Source organism: Myotis davidii, unplaced genomic scaffold (genome assembly GCF_000327345.1).
Source record: "Myotis davidii unplaced genomic scaffold, ASM32734v1 scaffold3, whole genome shotgun sequence".
Classification (NCBI taxonomy): domain Eukaryota; kingdom Metazoa; phylum Chordata; class Mammalia; order Chiroptera; family Vespertilionidae; genus Myotis; species Myotis davidii.
Genome location: NW_006295062.1, coordinates 1633443 through 1643949, shown reverse-complemented (window position 1 = coordinate 1643949; position 10507 = coordinate 1633443).

Genomic DNA, 10507 nt, shown 5'->3' with positions numbered 1-10507 from the left:
AGGCGCAAGGCCAATGGGTTCCCGAGGGGAATGAGAAGTCGGGAGAGGCTATATTATAACCTGGGCATCTGGAAGAGCAGATCGCGGGAGAGGGGCGGGCTGAAAGGGGCGTGGCCTCCCCGGTGCTGTAGGTGCAGCTTCCCTAACACCTTCGTTCAAGAACGCCCTATTTTAATATCTTTCTTTTTGCATTTTCTATTATGACAAGTTTCAAATAGATGCAAAAGTAGGAAGAATAGCATGATGAGCCTTCAGCACTCGCCTGCAACAATGATCAAATCATGGCCAATCTTACTCCGTTTGTACATTTTCCCCTACTCCCTGCATTATTTCAAGAAAACCCCAGACATCATTCCCCCCGTAAGTAGTTCAGAATATAACTCCAGAAGATAAGGACTCTTTTAAAGAACATACCCACAAGATGCCCTGGCCGGGTTTACTCAGTGGTCGCTCAGTGGTTAGAGCTTGGGCCTGTGGACCTGAAGGGTCTCAAGTTCAATTCCCAGTCAAGGGCAGGTACCTTGGTTGCAGTCTGGATCCTGGGGCGGGAGGCAACCAATCCATGTGTCTCTCTCACAAGTCTCTCATCTCTCTCTCTCTTTCTCTCTCTCTCTCTCTTCCTTGTTCCTCCCCTCCACTCTTTCTTAAAAAACCAATGGAAAAAATGTCATCAGGTGAGAATTAAAAAAAACAAACAAATCGTGAGAGTTATAACCATAATATCAGTACCTAAAAAATTACAATAACTTTTAACATCAAATATTCTGTACTCAATTGTCTTATAAATGTCATAAAATATTTTTAGAGTTTGCCTGTTTGAATCAGAATTCAAATGAAATCCACACATTGTGATAGGTTGATATGTTTCAGGTCTCCTTTAATCAATGGATTCTCCCTTCGTATCATTTTGTTGTTATTGCAATTTATTCTCTAAAGAAGTTGTTTCTGTCCTTGCTACTGATATTTAGGGGTTACGCAGTGAGACTGGATCAGCTCCCCTAACTCCCTGCCCTGTCTAGGCCACCCTGCTCACCGAGGACAGTGTTCCTTACACAGCCGCTCAGGCCTCTCTGCCCAGAGCTGCCCTTGTCCTCTCCCTCCATCTATCACTTGACTCTTGTTTGATGCCATTTATGGCTTCGTGTTGATAAGAGATGATAGTAGGACTTCACTGAGGTTATCTGCCTCCTCACACCCACATCACTTGCTATGCTCTTGTGGTTTCTTGGTTTCTTCCATCTTCCCATTCTCCAATCCCTCCCTCCTGGCTACAGTCATCACTGGTTAAAAATCTGCCCATCTTTCAAGGCTACCACTAGAGATGGTGTATCCCCTCTCCTTCCCATAGCCTTACAGGTCACCAGGGCTGTTACCCTCTCTGGGTTTCCATACACTTTGCTCCACCATCTTTTTTAATACATCTTTTTACATGTTGTACCCATCATTACTTGTGTATGTGTCTTAAATTGCAGAATCCATTTATTTTTGGATCTCCCACAGCAGTGGTCAACAAACCGCGGCTCATGAGCCACATGCGGCTCTTTGGCCTCTTGAGTGTGGCTCTTCCACAGAATACTACATGCGGGCGCACACATACAGTGCGATTGAAACTTCGTGGCCCATGCACAAAAGTTGTTTTTCGGCCTGGGTGAGTCTATTTTGAAGAAGTGGCGTTAGAAGAAGAGGGGGTGTCTTCTTCTAAGAGGGGGCGACAGGAGACGGGGCACAGGCGGGCAGGCCATGGGATATACAGAGCTGGGGAGGTGCACTTGACTCATGCACAAGTTGAGTGAGACTGGCTACAAGACCAGTGTGGATGGGAGAGTTGGAAGGGGTCTACCTCAGCAAACATACCTCAATCAGATTGAGGACGTTTTTAGCCAAGGCCAGCTTAGGAGTACCCTAATTAAGTTAATAACAATGTACCTACCTATATAGTTTAAGTTTAAAAAATTTGGCTCTCAATAGAAATTCCAATCGCTGTACTGTTGATATTTGGCTCTGTTGACTAATGAATTTGCCGACCACTGTCCCACAGCCCTTGACACAGTACTTTGTGCATAGTGATTACCCAGTAACTGTTGGCCAAGTGGGTAAAAAATTCATTTGCTTCTAGAGTAGGTCACTTTAGTTCTTTCTGTTTTGTTGCCCAAACAAGGTTGTAGATTTCAGGACAGGTACTATGTTCCCAATAGTGCCAGAATTTTCCACCCAGCTCAAATGATCAAATGTGTTCCCACACATTTTTTAAAATGAGTATTGAGTAGCACCTAATACTTTTTACTTAATTTATTCCTTGGAAAAATTGCCAAATTCCCTATTTTATACATAGATATGATATAATACGCAGGTCTCTGTACAATCAATTAACCAAATTGTGTGGTTGCCTACTTCCACTTTCTTACCAACAGAACCTCAGCTTTGATTAGGTTTCTCCCCACATCTCCAATTCCAGCAGTAGATCCTGACTAGTCTAGGCCAGTCATTGAATTCCTGACCCTTTTGCCCATGGCTGATTTAGAATTGAGTCTGTAAGCCAATTCTGGTCACAGATAGGCGTAGGCTTCTGGGAGACCTCTGGCAAAGGCTTCCTCTCTCCTAAGAAAGAGGCAAACAGAGATGCAGTATCTTCCTCTGTCTGGACATGGCAGAGTCCAGAGTGAATTCCTGGAATTGCTGTAACCAGCAGAGGCCTTTGGTATGGCTGCAGCAGCAAGGCTTGGCTCCTCTGCTCTGGCTGCTCCCAGCCCTTCCTTTTTCCCCCCCACCTCCTCAAGTGGAGGCCAGGGCTGGCTGAAAGCCTGGGTTGCCCCCAGTGACCCAGGCCCCCAGCCACTCCTTGAGTGGAGTCCAGGGCCGGCAGGAAGCTTGGCTTCCTCCATTGCCAGGAGCAAACCAAAGCCTCCTGCTCACTCCAGCTCTGTGGCTGCCGTCGTCTTCAGTCTTCACTCCGTGCCTGCGTATGCAAATTAACCACCATTATTGTTGGGTTGATTTGCATAGTCACTCTGATTGGCTGGTGGGCGTAGCAGAGTGACACCAATTTGCATGTTTCTCTTTTATTAGTGTAGATTGTAATGATTTAAACAAGTGAATACATCATTTCTACAAACATGTGCATACATCCATTCATATACACTTTGGTGTCTGTAAGAAAAGTCCCTGAAGTGTGCTAGGTTAAAGGGTCTGTACATTGATAATACTGATAACTATTGTCAAATTTCTCCTCATGGACTTTGTGTTAATTATTCACTCCTACTTGTAATGCATGAGAGCACTTGCTTCCTTACAACCTCACTAACAGAATATATTATAAAACTTTTATATTTTTACCAAACTGATAGATAAAAATAGTATTTTAGTATGGTTTTATTCTTTATTTCTCTATTATAAGTAAAGGTAAGCATGTTTTTATATGTTTAGGAGACATTTGTGTATTCTTTTCAAGAAATCCATGTCCCCATTTTTCCATTGGGTTTTGATCTTTTTCTTATTGAGTTGTTGGAGCTCTTCATATATTAGGGATATTAGTCTATTGTTTGTGATATTGTAAAATGTCCCCCCAGCTTGTCATTTGCTCTTAATAGTTTTTTAAAATTGTTTATATTGTGTTCATTATATCTTGAATAATACTTAGTGGCTTAAAGCAACTATAATCGTTTAGTATCTCTCACATTTTCTGTGGGGTGGGAATTCAGGCAGGGCAAGCAGAGATGGCTTGTTTCTGCTCCATAATGTCTGGGGTTTCAGGAGGAAGACCCAAAAGCTAGGAGGTGGGAGAGTCTGAAGGCATCATCCAGCTGGGAACCTAGATAAAGCTCTTGACCAAAATACCCACCCGTGCCCTGAACTTCCTCACACCGTGGTCACTGGGTTCCAGCAGAGAGCCAGGCTTGGGCTGCATTTCTGCTATGACCTGGCCTTGGAAGTTATGCAGCAGCACCTCCGCCTCATTTCATCGGTTGGGAATGCTGCAAAGCTCCACCAGGAGCATAGACTCGGCCTTCTGGGGAAGGAGGGTCAGCTTCCGAAGAGTGTCTCCTTCTGGCACTGACTGGCTGTGAGGCTGCAGACCTGCTGCAGGCATTTTGCCTAGAGCAAGATTCGCCTGAGGTCATCCCACGGAGAGGAAAGGGCAGAGGAGCCTGAGCCACGCACTAGTCCACCCTGAAGCGTGCTCTATCTCTGGCTCTCCACCAGGTGAGCTGATACCTACCCTTACTGCCAACACCCCGTTTATGTTGGTTTGTCTATTTTCTTCAGCCAAATGCATCTTAATTTATGTATCCAGACAATTTAATTGCACTGAATTATTTTCAACCTCATGGCAATGCTGAAATATGGGTATTACTTTTCCCATTATACAGATGAAGAAATTGAAGCCTAGAGGGCCAAAGTAACTTGGCCAAGGTCACATGGCTAATTGATGACTAAGTCAGAATTTGAGCCTAGTTTTGTCTGTTGCGAATATTCTTTTCTGTATGCCAAGCCAAACTGCCTTATGGGAAGAAATGTGGGGAGCCCTTGGGAGGTTGGGAGGTAAGGCCTTGGGAGCAATAGCTCATGTACAGTTTTATTTGCTCTCTTTTGATCTGTTTTAACCATAATATTTCATATAAATGCTCAAAAGGATGCTGACAAATGGAGGAGGGAATAATAAAAGTAAAGGAAAAACTGCCTTCCGGACAAAGCCAGCCCACATTGCCAGAGTGTAAACAGTGAACCCGGACCATAAAAGTCTCATTAAAATGTCATTGTTACATCTTTGTACTTCAACACTGAATAGGAAATCACGCATGCCCCATTATTTATGGCTCATCAATAATACATTAGCTCGGCTCCCAGTAAAGCTCACATTCAGGCAAGAACAGACCTTTTTGTTTGGTTTATTGAGCAGCTGACAGGGCAGAGCAAGTTCATTTCATTGGTAGAGTCACTCGGTGAAGGCCTTAAACCAGGGATAGCCAACTCCTCACTCCTCCCAATGCTCTCCCACTCCCACCCCAAATCAACTCCTTCAGCTCATATATTACATTCCCTGGAAGCCTTCCTTAAGTGTATGTCAGGGTTCTTTCTGTTACCAGTGACGGAATGGATTCAAAAGTGGGGGGAAAAAGTTAAAAAATAATCTATCATCTATTGAGAGAGGCTTTAGCCACAGCTGCAACTAGGTGACAGGTGATGAGTTCAAGATCTGGTCTCTCTTTGTTTCCTGGTTCTCTCACTCTGTGTTGCCTCCGTTCTTAGCCAGAATCTCTTCATGCCGTGGAAAGGCTTTCATCTTGCTCCCAACTTGAGCTTAGCGCCAACACATACTGTTCGTGTTGCTGCTGTGTCATCCCTATTGGCCTGGCTTCAGTCATGTGCCCATTCTTGAGCCAATCACTGTGGTTAGTTGGTGAGGTGACTCCCCTCCTCCAGGTCAGCATCATGTGCTCACCCCTGGGCTATTGGTGGTGAAAGCCCCACCCAAGCTTCTGTGGTCTGAGAGCAGGAAAGGGGTCTTGTATCCAAAAAAAGGGAATAAAGCCTGGCCAGACACAACCAACAGGACAGTTAGGTTGAACTTATAAAATTGTCAATATTCAAATGTATTTTACCTAAAAATACAACGATCGATATGACCCAACCTAAGACATTACCAGGCTTGTTCTGGTCCCTCAATACATGCTCCCATAGAATTTATCAGTTTGAGTATCATTCACCATAGGTTCTGCAGTTGCTTATTCCATCCAACCGATAGATTTGTTCAATGTGTGCCTATAATAGCCTCTGAAGTTTTAACCACCAGCCTCAGTCATCTTTCCAGGGTTCCCAGAAGGGGGCCCAATCATAGCACCTCTGGCTTTGTGCTTGGGGCTGAGGTTACCAAGGGCAACTTCCCCAGGCCGCTATCATCCTGCACACAGCACCTGAGTCAGAGTAGGTACTCCATAAATATTCATTGAATGAATGTGCTTATTTCGTTTTCTAACACTGCTTATTGCTATTGGAAATATGCCCCCCAAAAAAATGACCTGACTTCTTGTTGGAAAAATAATTAAAAACAAAATCTCCTGCAAACCAGATGAATCCTCTCCACAAAATGAAGAGCAAACCAGTTTTATTATTGGATAAGTGTTAAACTAGACTGGGAAGCACATCACCAGCAATCCACAAAAGAGATTGCAAAGACAAATAAAAATCTTACCCTTTTATATAGCCAGGCAGATACAATCCGTGGCACACATTTACTAATTGTCTTTGTCTAAAGGAAAAAAGGAACTCATAGCTCTTCCACAAGCGGGAAATTACAACTTGGAACTGCATGCCTGGGCTCCTCTCCCACAGTGAGAGGGAAACGGAGCTCCATCTTCCTCATGCTCACATTTCACAGAGATGACAAGGCCTTCGAGAAGAATGCCCGGGGAGCAAAACTGGCAAGAGGCTTAATCAGCTTTTAACAAGATTTGCATGGGAAAGGGAAAGCATTTCTAATGGTAGTTTTCTAAAGAAAATGCTGAAGGAAGATGGAGAGGAGAAAAGATGTCTCTCCCTTTTGACAACATGGAAATTTTTAATTTTTGAGTGAATCTGTATTACAGAAGAAGAAAAATCTCCCCCCGCCCCTGCTCTCCCAGGTTCAATGGTGGAGGGGAAGAGGGTTGGGGAGAGGGTTGTAACAGTGAGATAGGGAAAGCGGGCTGAAGAGCCCCCAGCTGCTCCAGCCCCAGACATAGGAGTCTTTCTGCCAGGCTCAGATATTTGAGCGACCATATCTTGGGGTGACTCTGGTCCCAGCCACCGTCTACGTAACTGTGTGAGAGAGCCCAAGTGAGAACTACCTGGCTAAGCCCGGTCAACCCCTAGACCTGGGACTTGATTAAAAACAATAGCTGGTTTTTCATTGCTAGACTTGGGGTTGATGGGTATAGGAGTGATGGAAACAACTTATGTCTGGGAATTAAAAGACCCAAGTTTTAGTACGAGCATTCCTACCTCTCAGCTGTGTAATCCTGAGTTACAGCTTCATCAAATCTCAGTTTCTTCACCTATTAAATGGTATAATGATATTTCCAAGTAGGGTTATTTTCCGTTTGCCTCATCCCTCCCAAACCCATTTTTAACCTTCTCCACCCAGGAGATTAAACTCTGTGGACAGTTTCTTCCTGTGGCTTCACTCCCCATCTGCCTGCCTTGTCTCTGGCTTTAGGTTGGGTCAGCCCTTGGAAGGCATTGCTGGGAGACCAGTGGACCAGGGAAGAGAGAGTTCAGGGTATTTATCCCACCACCGGATGCCCTTGCCAGGCTGCATTTTTGACAGTGGCTACATTTCTCCATGGTTAAGCTCATATGTGTAGCTTCTCTCCTGAAGGAAGTTCTTGCCAGCTTCTGAGAACACTGCTTTCTCTCCCTGCCCTTTATTACAGAAAAAAAAAAAAAAAGGCCCACCCATGTGGCTCACTGGTTGAGCGAAGACCTATGAACCAGGAGGTCACAGTTCGATTCTTGGCTGGGGCACATGCCCTGGTTGTGGGCTCAATCCCAAGTAGGGGGCATGCAGGAAGCTGCCAATCAATGATTCTTATCATTGACATTTCTATATCTCTCTCTCTTTCTTTCTGAAATCAATTATATATATGAAAAGAGAGCATTATTCTGACACTTGTTAAAATGTAAGATTTTATTCCATAATTTAATAAAGGAACACTTTATTTAAGACTATTGCAATAGGGGAGAAAGACTGAACTCAGCTTGGAATACAAGAAAGGACGAATGGGGATTTATAGAAAAGGAGCAGTTAAGGGATCAGTGGATGGAGGATGACTAAGAGGAGACATCAAGCATCAAGAATAGGGGGGTTCTTGATAAACTGACAGGATTTAGACATCAAAGGTGAGGGATGCGGAACTTGGTCAGATATGAAGGGTGATCAGATATCAGGAGTAGGGGGATTCTCACAAAACTGATGGCAGGGCTCTTACTGAGACCCGGCTAGGCGGCCAAAGACAGACAGCGCCAAGGCGGAGACTCAGTCAGAAGCGGACTCAGAGAACTGGAGTGAAATTTGGTCAAGAGAGTGTCTTTGTCAGCCCAGGCCCATTGTTGCCAATCCCTGACTCCTAGGCTCCCTTGTTGGTTCTCTTAACCTCGCCCACACCTCTGCACACAGTCCTGTTCTTGAACTCTCTGTGAGCAATGGTTGCTCCCTCTCCTGCCAGCCACTGACTGCTGGCCCTACCTAACCCACAGACCTGCTTTGAGGACCACATGAGATGATGTGTGCAAAACAACTATGGAGGGCCAGAATTAAGGAAGTCATCTTCATGACTGAGAGGAATCCTAGTGCAGTGGTCTGTCCTGTGTTCAAATCTTGGACTTGCCCCTTTTTATTTGTGTTGTTGGAGGCGCCTGCTTATCTTCCTCAAGTCTAAATTTTCATCCTCCTAGTCAAAGGAAGGATTCTCTCTCTTGTAGTCTTGGGGGATCCAGTATGACAACACACCCTAAATTCCTGCAAGCCTCCCGCACACATGACAGGTATTAAGTATGGTGTTAGTTCCCTACCTCTTCCCCCAACCCCTGTTATGAAATTGTTTTCTCCGTGGGTTTTACAAAGCCACTGATGCATCCCAGGCTTCTAAAAGGGCTTCTCACGCAGCACTTCAGACCCTTTTCTCAGTGCTCTGAGAGCAGAGCCTCCCATTATGGAAGAATCAAGGCTTGCCACAGGCCAGGAATTTATTGAATTGCCCAAAACAAATGTTGTTTTGCTTTTTCACTGAAGATCATGAGGTTCTGGTATAGCACACTAATTGCATTTTTGTGTTGTTTTCTTTTTATCTCTTTCCATGAAAAAAAACAGATACATCCAGTGGTTACAGAAAATATTTGAGCATCAGAGAAGTCTATACAGTAAAAATTGCAAATCCGTACCTCATGCACTTTCTGATGCACATTTAGGGTGTTGGAGTAACAGTTTTCTTTCCAGTCTAACTGTCAAACCAATTGAGAATTTAGATGAAGACAGACGGGACCAAACATCACTTTTATTAGCAATGATGTTGGCCTTGGAGAATGTGGTTGACAGTCGTGGGCAAGTGAACCCCAGAATCAGATAGACCACCACCAAGTCACTGATGTTATTGGATCAACACAGCCAGAGTCTTGGCCACCAAGGACAGCCTGGCCCAGGGCAACTCAGCTATGGGCTCTCTGCAGGTCGGAGTGCTGTCAAAGGAAGGCGAGATCTGGGGGCAGAACTTCATGCCAGTCCTTATCCCAAATGCATCAGTCATGTAAAGCTGGCCTCACACGTGTGTGTGTGTGTGTGTGTGTGTGTGTGTGTGTGTGTGTTGGGAGGAGGGGGATTAATGAGATGGGTAGAGAGAGGCAGGAGGGTTATACTCATGGCTGTTCTCCATTAGGAGGGAAACATCAAGGAGTGTCAGTGCTCCCCTTCCACATGCATTATCTCCCGTTTTCTGCTCCTGCGATGGTGCTCCCACAAACATCCGTGTGCATCTTCCATTGGACCCTTGGGTGAGCATTTCTGTAGTGAAAGTTCCTAAAAGTGAGATATGTGAACTTTAGATGGACATGTACTGAGTACTGACTGTGGACCTGGGAGCTGAAAGTGGATTTCCCCTTTTTTTTCTCTGTAGTTTACCAAGTCCGCCGTATCCGTCGCTTCTTCATGCAGGATGGCTGCTGAGGCTGCAGCAATTTCCTTGAACAGCGGTTTAGCCATCTGACCAGAGGCCAGTCACTGAGTCGGGTCAGCAGAGCCAGGCTGTCCCATCTCACCTTCTGAGTCGCATGTATCTGGACATGTCACTGATCCTCCTCCGCCCTCCATGTCCTCCTCTGTAAAACCGATATAATATCACCAAAGGGTATCAGGGAGAATTAAATGAGTTGATGTATAAAGTGCCCGGGGAAAGGCCAAGATGGAAAGAGAGAAGAGGAAAGGGAGTGAACACGTGCAGAGGGAGTAAAAATCGGTGTACAGGAGCCTTTTGAGGGTACCTTACACGGAGGGGCCAAAGGCCATCCGTGGGAACATCAGCGCACTCGGACTCGGGTTGAGCAGCTCCTGGGAAAACCTGCCTGGTGTTTAGTAGCCTCCAGCAGCGCCTGAAGCAGCAGCCTTCCAGGTGGCTCATCTTCAGCGCAGCCCCAAGTGCCCCGGTGGCCCACAGGGTCCTCCTTGGTCCACCTGACATCAAAGGCTTCTTTCCTGAATGGGCTAGTGTGGCTTTAATAGTAAGAAGAGTAGAGTGAGAACCAGAAATCAAATGCCAGGTGCCTGCCCCAGGGCCTCAATGCAAGAGCCACTGAGCACCTGCTGGTCACGGGCACTAGCACAGCCTTCTCTCTCCCGAGGTGGGTATTAGCACAGGTGCCCTTAGGCAGGGGAACCCAGGTTCTGAAGGTGGCTGGGGTGCTCATTCGTGCGCAGCAAGGCTGTGGCCGGGCTGAGCGCTCTTTCCGGAACTGGGGGTGTTGCTAAGCCCTCCCTCTCCCG